We start from the raw sequence: 12600 nt of genomic DNA on the forward strand, positions 1-12600 counted from the left end.
GACCCACCGGCGGAACAGGCTTGGAGGCCGACCAGCGTGGTAGACACGTCACATCAATTGGAGTAGGGGTGGAGAAGAGCTGCTGCCCACGTCCGGATCAGGACCAACGATCCGAGGACGTGGTAGGAACGTCACCGCAATTGGAGTGGGGGCAGAGTAGAGCAGCCACCCGTGCCCGCAGGGCGGGCAGACCTACGACCAACCAGCGTAGTATATAGATCACCCTGATTAGAGGAGGATCACAGCCACTACCCGCCCTACAAGAGAGATATCCCAAATATACAAGAGCAACAAAAATAAACAGGGGGAAAAATTTCAAAAACACAACAGTTTCACGAAGCAGAAAGAAACGCAAGCAACATGAAAAGACAAGGAAAGAAAGGACCACAAGCAATGCAGGTCAACTCAACCCTAGAAGAGGTAATAGCTGCAACAGATGGAATGTCAGATAAAGAGTTCAGGATATACATGCTTCAGATGATCTGGACTCTCAAGGAAGACATGAGACAGCAAAATCAGACAATGAAAGATCACATTGACAAGGAACTACAGAAACAAATCCAGGAAGTAAAAGATCAATTTCACAGGGAGCTAGAAGTAATAAAGAACAAACAAATAGAAATCCTAGAAATGCAGGAAGCAATAAACCAACTTAAAACCTCAATTGACAATACTACCAGCAGAATAGATCACTTAGAAGATAGAACATCAGACAATGAAGACAAAGTATTTCAACTTGAGAAGAACATAGACAGTTCAGCAAGACTGCTAAGAAACCATGAGCAGAACATCCAAGAGATATGGGATAACATTAAAAGACCAAACTTAAGAGTCATTGGGATACAGGAGGGCACAGAGCTCCAAACCAGAGGAATGAACAATCTATTCAATGAAATAATACGAGAAAACTTCCCAGACTTGAAGAATGAAACAGAATCCCATATCCTAGAAGCCTACAGGACGCCAAAAGTGCAAAATCATAAGAGATCCACACCTAGACACATTATAATGAAGATGCCCAACATACAGAATAAGGAGAGAATTTTAAAAGCTACAAGAGAAAGAAAGCAGATTACATTTAGGGGCAAACCAATCAGGATAACAGCTGATCTCTCAACACAGACTCTGAAAGCTAGAAGATCCTGGAATAACATATTTCAAACACTGAAAGAAAATGGGCTCCAACCAAGAATCGTGTATCCGGCGAAATTAAGCTTCAGGATGGAAGATGAAATTAAAACCTTTCACGATAAACAAAAGTTAAAAGAATTCGCAGCTAGAAAACCATCTCTTCAAAAAATCCTTGGCAAAACATTACAGGAAGAGGAAACTGAAAATAAAATTGAAAACCATCAGTGGGAGATAGGACAGTAAAGGGGGGAAAGTAACCAAAGAGGAAAACTAATGAGGTTTAGTAACATAAATAAACAAATATGACTGGAGGAACAAACCTAATCTCAATAATAACCCTAAATGTTAATGGCTTAAACTCACCAATTAAGAGACACAGGCTAGTCGAATGGATCACAAAACAAGATCCAACAATATGTTGCCTACAGGAGACGCATTTGATAGGAAAAGATATACATAGACTGAAGGTGAAAGGCTGGGAAAAATCATTCCACTCATATGGACTGCGGAAACAAGCAGGAGTGTCCATACTCATATCAAACAAAATAGATTTCAAGCCAAAATTAATCAAAAAGGATAAAGAGGGACACTGCATACTGCTCAAGGGAACCATACACCAACAAGACATAACAATCATAAATATATATGCCCCAAACAATGGTGCACCTACGTTCATCAAGCAAACTCTTCTCAAGTACAAGAGTCTAATAGACCACCATACAATAATCATGGGAGACTTCAACACACCTCTCTCACCACTGGACAGATCTTTCAAACAAAAGTTAAATAAGGAAACTATAGAACTCAACAACACAATTAACAACCTAGACTTAATTGACATATATAGAATATACCACCCAACATCAAGTAGTTACACATTTTTCTCAGCAGCACATGGATCCTTCACAAAAATAGATCATATATTATGTCACAGGGCAACTCTTAGACAATATAAAGGAGTAGAAATAATACCATGCATCCTATCTGATCATAATGGAATGAAACTGAAAATCAACGATAAAAGAAGGAAGGAAAAATCATGCACCACGTGGAGAATGAACAATAGGTTACTGAATGACCAATGGGTCATAGAAGACATCAAGGAGGAAATTAAAAAATTCTTAGAGATAAATGAAAACACTGACACAACATATCGGAATCTATGGGACACATTGAAAGCAGTTTTAAGAGGAAAATTCATTGCTTGGAGTTCATTCCTTAAAAAAAGAAAAAACCAACAAATAAATGATCTCATACTTCATCTCAAAATCCTAGAAAAAGAAGAGCAAAATAACAGCAAAAGAAGTAGAAGGCAAGAAATAATTAAAATCAGAGCTGAAATTAATGAAATTGAAACAAAAGAAACAATTGAAAAAATTGACAAAACCAAAAGTTGGTTCTTTGAAAAAATAAATAAAATTGACAGACCCTTAGCCATGCTAACGAAGAGAAGAAGAGAGAGAACCCAAATTACTAGCATACGGGATGAAAAAGGCAATATCACAACAGACACTTCAGAAATACAGAAGATAATCAGAAATTACTTTGAATCCTTATACTCCAATAAAATAGAAGATAGTGAAGGCATCGATAAATTTCTTAAGTCATATGATCTGCCCAGATTGAGTCAGGAAGATATAGACAACCTAAACAGACCAATAACAATAGAGGAAATAGAAGAAACCATCAAAAGACTACCAACTAAGAAAAGCCCAGGACCGGATGGGTATACAGCAGAATTTTACAAAACCTTTAAAGAGGAACTAACACCAATACTTTTCAAGTTATTTCAGGAAATAGAAAAAGAGGGAGAACTTCCAAATACATTCTACGAGGCCAACATCACCCTGATTCCTAAACCAGACAGAGACACTTCAAAGAAAGAAAACTACAGACCAATATCTCTAATGAACCTAGATGCAAAAATCCTCAATAAAATTCTGGCGAATCAGATTCAAAAACATATCAAAAAAATTATACACCATGATCAAGTAGGATTCATCCCTGGGATGCAAGGCTGGTTCAATATACGGAAATCAATAAATGTTATTCACCACATCAATAGACTTAAAAATAAGAACCATATGATCATCTCGATAGATGCAGAAAAGGCATTCGACAAAGTACAGCATCCATTTATGTTCAAAACTCTAGAAAAATTAGGGATAACAGGATCATTCCTCAACATTGTTAAAGCAATCTATGATAAGCCACAGGCCAGCATCATCCTGAATGGAGAAAAATTGAAGGCATTCCCTCTAAGATCTGGTACAAGACAGGGATGCCCTCTCTCACCACTTCTGTTCAACATAGTCCTCGAAACACTGGCCAGAGCAATTAGACAGACGAAAGAAATTAAAGGCATAAAAATAGGAAAAGAAGAACTTAAATTATCACTATTTGCAGACGATATGATTCTATACCTAACAGACCCAAAAGGGTCTACAAAGAAACTATTAGAGTTAATAAATGAATTCAGCAAAGTGGCGGGATATAAAATCAACACGCATAAATCAAATGCATTCCTGTATATCAGCGACAAATCCTCTGAAACAGAAATGAGGACAACTACTCCATTCACAATATCCCCCCAAAAAATAAAATACCTGGGAATCAATCTAACAAAAGAGGTGAAAGACCTATACAATGAAAACTACAGAACCCTAAAAAGAGACATAGAAGAAGACCTCAGAAGATGGAAAAATATACCCTGCTCATGGATAGGCAGAACTAACATCATCAAAATGGCGATATTACCAAAAGTTCTCTATAAGTTCAATGCTATCCCAATCAAAATCCCAACAGCATTTCTTGTAGAAATAGATAAAACAATCAGGAAATTCATATGGAATAATAAAAGACCCAGAATAGCAAAAACAATGCTAAGCAGGAAGTGTGAATCAGGCGGTATAGTGATACCAGACTTCAAACTATACTACAGAGCAATAGTAACAAAAACAGCATGGTACTGGTACCAAAACAGGCGAGTGGACCAATGGTACAGAATAGAAGACACAGTAACCAATCCGCAAAACTACAACTATCTTATATTTGATAAAGGGGCTAAAAGCATGCAATGGAGGAAGGATAGCATCTTCAACAAATGGTGCTGGGAAAACTGGAAATCCATTTGCATCAAAATGAAACTGAATCCCTTTCTCTCGCCATGCACAAAAGTTAACTCAAAATGGATCAAGGAGCTCGATATTAAATCAGAGACACGGCGTCTGATAGAAGAAAAAGTCGGCTATGATCTACATACTGTGGGGTCAGGCCCCAAATTCCTCAATAGGACACCCATAGCGCAAGAGTTAACAACCAGAATCAACAAATGGGACTTACTCAAACTAAGAAGTTTTCTCTCAACAAAAGAAACAATAAGAGAGATAAACAGGGAGCCTACATCCTGGGAACAAATCTTTACCCCACACACTTCAGATAGAGCCCTAATATCCAGAGTATACAAAGAACTCAAAAAATTAGATAATAAGATAACAAATAACCCAATCAACAAATGGGCCAAGGACCTGAACAGACACTTCACAGAGGAGGACATACAATCAATCAACAAGTACATGAAAAAATGCTCACCATCTCTAGCAGTCAGAGAAATGCAAATCAAAACCACCCTAAGATACCATCTCACTCCAGTAAGATTGGCAGCCATTAAGAAATCCAACAACAACAAGTGCTGGCGAGGATGCAGGGAAATGGGTACACTTGTTCAGTGTTGACTGCAAAATGTTGCAGCCAATTTGGAAAGCGGTATGGAGATTTCTTGGAAAGTTGGGAATGGAACCACCATTTGACCCAGCTATTCCCCTCCTCGGTCTATTCCCTAAAGACCTAACAAGAGCATGCTACAGGGACACTGCTATATCGATGTTCATAGCAGCACAATTCACAATAGCAAGATTGTGGAACCAACCTAGAAGCCCTTCAATAGATGAATGGATTAAAAAAATGTGGCATTTATACACAATGGAGTATTACTCTGCAATAAGAAATGACAAAATCATAGAATTTGGAGGGAAATGGATGGCATTAGAGCAGATTATGCTAAGTGAAGCTAGCCAATCCTTAAAAAACAAATGTCAAATGTCTTCTTTGATATAAGGGGAGTAACCAAGGACAGGGTAGAGACGAAGAGCTGGAGAAGAAGAATAACATTAAACAGGGATGATAGGCGGGAGGGAAAGTGAGAGTTAAGGGAAATTGCATGGAACTGGAAGGTGAGCCTCAGGGTTATACACAATTACATATAAGAGGAAAGGAGGAGTAGGAGAAAAATTATATAAGTGGAAGAAACGATTTATAGTAGAGGGGATGGAGAGAGAGTAGGGGAGGGGAGGGGAGGGGAGGGGTGAGGGGACAGTGGAGAATGGGATAGACAGCAGAATACATCAGTCACTAGAAAGGCAATTTGTAAATCAATGGAAATGTAACTGATGTGACACAGCAATCTGTATACGGGGTAAAAATGGGAGTTCATAACCCACTTGAATCAATCTGTGAAATATGGTATAATAAGAACTATGTAATGTTTTGAACAACCAACAATAAAATAATTAAAAAAATTACTTTGCATTTACTTTGCTACCCTCTCTTACTCCTTATACTCTAAGTTTATGGATTTCAAATCTTTCTTCTTTACTGATGTAAGTTTTGAAATCATAAGAGTTCCCTCAATTCACTATACCAGCTACATCCCTCAAATTTTGGTACATTCTGTTTGTATTATCAATTCAGTTAAAAATATTTTTAATTTCCCCTGTGACATTTCATTTAATTCATGAATTACTTAGAAATGTGTTATTTGATTTTCAAATATTTAGAAATACTCCTAAATATTTTCTGTTTTTGTTTCTAGTTCAATTCTGTTGTGTTTGGAGAACACTGCTTGTAAGATTTCAATAGTGTAAACGTATTAAGAATTTTAAATGTGTTTGGTGATTTGCCAAGTATAAACATGCTTATTCAGTTATAGCATGTTACTTCTGCCTACATTCTATTGGCCAGAACTCATTTATCACCAATCCCAACTGCAGTGGAGGCTAAAATACAGTCTGGTGGTAAACCCAGGAGGTGTAAAAAGTAGGCAAAGACACTGGCCCATATAGGCTGAAGTTTGCCCAAGGTATTACAATAAGCCAGTACTAGCACTGGTCTAATACAGTGGTTGAAGAAGGAGCTTTGAAATCAGAGTTTTGTTTCCATCCTGGCTTTGCCTCTGATGCCTATACATTCTGAGACAAATGACTTGGTATCTCTAAAACAGTTTTCTCAACAGAAATAATAATAGTATCTAAACCCCAGTTCCGTTACAGGGATTGTATGATATGCTGTAGTATATAAAAGAGATGTTCTAGTAAGATTAGCTTGTGCTAAATCCTGCACATACTAATTCAATTTAACCCAAATTCTATAATTTTCCGGTGCATCACAAATCTGCTCTTCTCCTGCCATTGAATAAATAGCATTGACTAAGAATTCACTGTGTGCTAAGCATCATAGTTACTTTCTTTGCATGCATTCAGGCACTCTGTCCTGGCAATCCTGTAAGGTGAGTTCTATGATCATCTTCGTGTTTCAGATGAGAATCGGGTTTAGTGAGGTTAATTATTCAGATTTCTCTTCTCTGACATTTCTCTTCTCTGCTGTTTCTTTACAGCTCAACTCATTTTTTTCTTTCCTAATAGAGCCTTAACTGAGTAGTGCAGCCCTTACTGGCCTTTGAGAAACTATTTTGTATATGTGCACTTTATTTAACTTGAACAATCCCTACCACTGCAATGCATGCTTAAAGGATTCAAGAATATTCTAAATATGCATTGTTTTATTAACTAACCATGTAGACTGGAGCATCTACTGGCTCCATGTCATTGTGATCTTTATAAATCACAAATGTGCTCATGTTTTTCTCCAGTTACTCTCCTGGTTAAAGGAAGCTCCTGTCTCCTACAGGTGGAGACCCCCTTGACATTACTTCTCATAAAAGACTCTACCAGATGTAATGTTAGGTCATTTATTCATTGATTTTCTATTCTTTTAATAAATGAGCTCAATGCAAAGAACTTTCCTCTTAGCACTGCCTTCATAGTGCCCCGGAGATTTTGATATGTTGTATTGGTGTTCTCATTTTCCTCTAAGTATTTTTTTTAAAAATTTTATTCCTAACTTCTTCTGCTATCCATTTGTCACTCAATAGCATGTTATTTAGTCTCCAGGTGTTAGAGTAGCTTCTATTTTTTATTTTATCGTGGATTTCTAATTTCATTCCATTATGATGTGATAGAATGTAGGGTACTACCTCTCTCTCTCTCTCTCTCTCTCTCTCTCTCTCTCTCTCTCTCTCTTTGTGTTTACTAAGAGTTGCTTTGTGGCCGAAGATATGGTCTATTTTAGAGAAGGATCCATGTGCTGCTGAGAAGAACGTGTATTGCTCCTTGATGGATGAAATACTCTCTATATATCTGTTAAATCTAAATTATTGATTGTATTATCTAGTTCTATAGTTTCTTTGTTTAGTTTTTGTTTGGAAGATCTATCCAGTAGTGAGAGAGGTGTGTTAAAGTCACCCAGTACTATGGTGTAGTGGTCTATTTGATTCTTGAAATTGAGAAGGGTTTGTTTCGTGTACATAGATGCTTCATTGTTTGGGGCATAAATATTTACAATTGTTATGTCTTGCTGATGTAGAATTCCCTGAAGCAGTATGAACTGTCCTTCTTTGTCCCTTATGGCTAACTTTGGCTTGAAGTTCACTTCATCTGATATGAAAATGGAAACCTGTTTGTTTACACAATCTATTAAAAAAAATCCCCTGCCAATCATTTCAGCCTTCCTTCCCTTGCTTCTGCCTGAGTTTCCAGTACACAGCACCCCTCCCCTTTGTTCCTGCTGCTTGTTGGCCTGGTCAGCTCCTCCTCCCTTTACCACAGAACTGATTTTTTAGGACCCAGCACAGGATCATCATTCTGTGAAGCCTCTGCTGCTATCCCAAGGTTATCTCTGTAGCACTAGAGCCCAGTGTTATGATTAAAATATATTATAATTAGTTTCAATTAGTGAGCAAGTTTGTGTCTGTCCCAGGCTGTCCACCCATATCACACACCCTCCCTGACACCCAAACAGAACCCCAGGGCTCTCTCTTGTGCTGAGCTTTCTTCTGCTCCTTCTCCTTGTGTTGGTTCTACCACTGGTTCCTCACTGGTTTCTTGCAAGGGACCAGTCCCCACTCTTCTCTAGCCAGCACAGCACTGGCCCCTTGCTGGTCCTCACAGCACAGCCATGGCTGTGAGGGTTAGCCTGGCCCCTGTCTGCCTCTAGACAAGGGGACCCTTCCTGAGACCTCTGCACAGGGGAGCAACCTTCCTGCCCCTAAATTCTCACCTCTTTCATCTTAACTTTCAGCAGGTCCACCCCTTAAGATCTCTCTCATGGAGCTCTCTTTTTCTACAGAATTGCTAGCATTTGTGTAGTCCTTTATAATTTGTAAAATTGTTTGGTTTAATCCCCAAAGCCATCCTGTGAATTATTATGATTATCATCCTGATTGTGGAGATGATTATCTTCTTCATAGGACCACATAGTGCACTGTGGGCAGCAGGGGTCTCAGAAGAGGAGCTCAGAACGGATTTAATGAATGTTTGCTGAGCACTAAAATATGAATATCGCTGGGCCTGGGGCTGTAGCACCGAGAGGGATGATCAAGTTGTGGTCCTTGTGCCGAGAGAGCTAATATTCTAGTGGGAGGTGATAAAAACACTGTCGTAGTAATAACAACAACAATAACAAGTAATTTCTGAGTGCGTGCTCTGGTCGGACACTTGAGTATTTAATATACTTTGGTCCTCATAATAAAACTCTGTGGCGGGCACTGCCACACCATTCTTACCATTAAGGAAACTGAGTTGTGAACCACGTGATGAACCCTAGCAGAGAAAAGAAATTGTCATTCTGTTTAGAAGCAGAGTAGGACTGGGGATCCGGGTTGGAGCTTACACCTGGATAACGTTATATACGGGGGAGGAGGTTTGGAAGGGGGAAGTTCCCAGGTAGAGAAAGCAGCCTGAGCTGCAGCCTGGGGGTGGAGAGCAAGGAGTGAGTAGAGAATCTGGAATGAGCTCGGAAGGGTAGGTAGGAGGCCGATCAATGAAAGAGTGAGCAGGCTTCAGCAATGCTGGGGAACAGAATCAACCAGAAGCAGGGAGGATTGAATTTTCAGCAAGTGATGGAAAGAAGTGCCATGACTTATTTACCTGGAAAACTTAGTGAGAACACACACCACCACACCCACTCTATGTAGTGTATCTATGCACACACACACACACACACACACACACACACATACGCACACAAGCATACGCGCACACACACATAGATGGATATAGATATGGAGGTAGAGGTATATCATACATGGTATCAGTGTTGTGGAAAACAAAGACATGAGTTCTGTCAGGGACATAAATATTAATTAACTCCTTTCTCCAATGATCCTGCATGGAAACTGGCCAGTGGTAGGAGCTCCATGAGGCCAACTCTCAACTGCCTACAATTCACCATTTAATGTGAGACCCAGCCTCCTGTGGGTGACCTGCACTCCTCCTTCACTCTGGCCAGAAGGAGAAGGAAATTTTACTGCTGTAATGTCAGCTCCAGGTTGAAATATGACTTGGCCCTTCTCCTCCTCCAGTCTTTTAATAAAGGTACCAGTGCTGTCCAGAGATTGGAATCATGCTAGCAGACCTGGGGCTATTTTAACTCCACAGGAGTAATTGAGATTTATGAACTCCTTATTAACTCCTTAAAACAAATTGAGGAACCTGAAATTCCCATCTGTCAAGATTAAGGAGGGAAGAGTTTATTTTTTTCTCTTAAAATATGTAATGATTCCTGTTCACCTTTTCCCTTTTATATCACTTGGGAGAAATATCCCCAAGAAGAGTTAAAGATGGACTACATGTAGAAACAGGGAAGTCTGAATCTCCATTTTCAATTCTGCAACGAGATTGTGCATTTAGCATGTGCCAGAAATCCTGCTGGGTGCTAGGGTTACAAAAATGAGTAAAAAGTTGCCTGGTTTAAGTTCTAGTCAGGTTTTGTTGACTTAAATCGTTATGTTTTGTGCCTACTATGTGTCAAGCTATTTGCATTTTCCCACATAGTCTGCAAACTGGTTCTTTGAGGTCATTTTAAAGACAGATTATCTAAACTTCTCAAGTCAAATCCTAAAAGTTAGGATTGGATCCCAGATCAGATGCCAAAATTTTTAGAAAACTGGACTGTTCTTTTGTTCAGCACAAATATTCACAGATGGCTTCTGAAAACCTCTGGTCTCTGCATTCAAGTCAAACCAAGTATTGCTGGCCAGCTCTGGAGAGAAAGCAATGCCAGGAGTTCACCTGGAGAATTAGGTGCCTCGTAGGTCTATGAAGGGTGTGTGTGTGTGTGTGTGTGTGTGTGTGTGTATGCACACACGTGTGCGCATGTAGATTTCTCTCCACTCTCATCCTGCAGTGGATTGTGGTCTTGCTCATGCAGTTTTTCCCTGGAGTCTATTTTGTGCAATATAATTGAAATCGAAACGCCAGTGATTTTTAATCATACTCCCAATTTATATCTCATGTAACCATATGCCAGTGTTCTCGGAGTGTTACAGGGATATGAATTATGTTGAAATTGGATTAGGCAAATACACATTTCCTTAAAAAATAGATACCCAGAGCAGTAATTTAATTCCACCAACTCTAAAGATTCTTTCAGAAATAGCCTGTGCATCTTATCAGCAGCTCATTGTGAATTTTCTTCTGGGCTAGTTTCTCTGCCTTTTCATTTTCTTCTAGAATCCATTGTATTTAACAAACATTAGCAACTATAGGAAGTCAATTTATATCAAAACCATCCCTAAATGCAAGGAAATCAGGTTTTCAGAGGAAGCCATTAAGACCTTTCTTCCAATGCTTCACTTTAGGGGGAAGGAAAATGGAAAGCAATTAACTACCATTTCTCTTCCAAGTAGATACATTAGCCTGTACCACAACCCGCGTGTTTAAAGAGTTCCTAGACCAGAGCTTCAGATTCGGATGGGCTGTGAGACACGGGTTATCATCTTGTTCTGTAACAGGGTTATAGTTTGCTGACGGCATGAATGTGGGCAAGCAGTACATATATTCTGTTGGAATAATTTCCCAATGCTAATGAAGGCAGGGGTTTAAACACATAACAGGAACATAAGCAGTAAGATTAGAGCAAAATTCTTATTCAAACAGTTCACCAGATCTCTTCTACATGACTTCAGAAGTGACACACGAGTTATTACAATTGGGCTTCTGGTACCAGATGCTGGTACCCTGTCCCTCTCCTTCCCAGCTGTGCGGCTTTGACTAAGTTACTTAACTAGTGTCTCAGATACCTTACCAGGTTGCTCTGATGATGAAGTAAGTTAACATGTGAAGTATTGGGCATAGAATGTGTATTCAACAAAGGTTTGCTGTTCATATTATTTCACCTCAGTTTATTTGGCGGTAATTGGCTGTGGTTGGAAACAAAGCATCTCTGAATTTATTCATATCTTAATACCAGGGACCTGTGAATGTTGCCTTACAGATAGCAAAAGAGATTTTACAGATTGGGATTAAGTTAAGAATTTTGAGATGGGGAGATGATCCTGAATTATCTGGGCCCTCTGTGATCACATGAGTCCCTATGAAGGAAAGCGCGAGACTGGAGGTAGAGAGCAGAGCGATGCTGTGGCTGGCCCCAAGTGTTAGGGTCTGTAAACAAGTCAAGATGGCGCCTGGCATTTTGCCAGAGGGAGTGGTTAGTGAAGAGACGCCAGCGAGCCATTAAGTGTGGAGATTCCTTATTGGTTAACTGCTGCATCTAGTTTATGTTAATTAAGATAAGCTGTGTGGAATGTATATATACCCCTCCTGTCCTACAATAAACGGCTTCCACTCCTGCTGTATCAATCTACACAAGTTGCTCGTCACCCCCCGGTTATTTTGCTGCAGCCGGACTGCGGCACCCAAGGAACAGACCAAGCATGGGCCAGGGACCCGTGTGACTTCTGGAAGGAGAACCTGAGGCCGTGGCACCCCAGGAGCCCCCACAGGGAACACAGCTCTGCTGACTCCTTGCCTTATGGGGCCTTTGACCTTCAGAACTGTGAGCCAATCGCTTTGTGTTGTTTAGGCCACTAACTTGATAACTTGCTACAGAAGCTATGGAAATAGCCCTCTGGACCCTTCACAGTCCTCCAGTGAGTCCTGAGGTCTCCATGAAGCACGTGGTGAGCCACACGTTCAGTTACCTCTCAATACGTCTCCCAGGCTGGCTTCCCACTGCCGCAGCTGTGAGCTCTTTCCTACAGTAAACATGGATTGCTTCCTTTTCCCAGTTTGCCTCCTGCTCCACCGTCCCTTTGTAACCACATATGTATTTTGGGTGTGCTTGGAGAGTCCTTTG

At 39.9% G+C, this 12600-nt stretch overlaps 1 protein-coding gene across 1 annotated transcript in view; it reads right to left on the reverse strand.

The window, feature by feature from the left end:
• The window catches only part of LRATD1 (LRAT domain containing 1), a 372203-nt gene that overhangs the window by 301033 nt on the left and 58570 nt on the right, over nucleotides 1-12600 (reverse strand). The gene's annotated exons all lie outside the window — the stretch shown is intronic.

This window comes from Spermophilus citellus (assembly GCF_964194105.1).
Source record: "Spermophilus citellus genome assembly, chromosome: 13".
Lineage (NCBI taxonomy): Eukaryota > Metazoa > Chordata > Mammalia > Rodentia > Sciuridae > Spermophilus > Spermophilus citellus.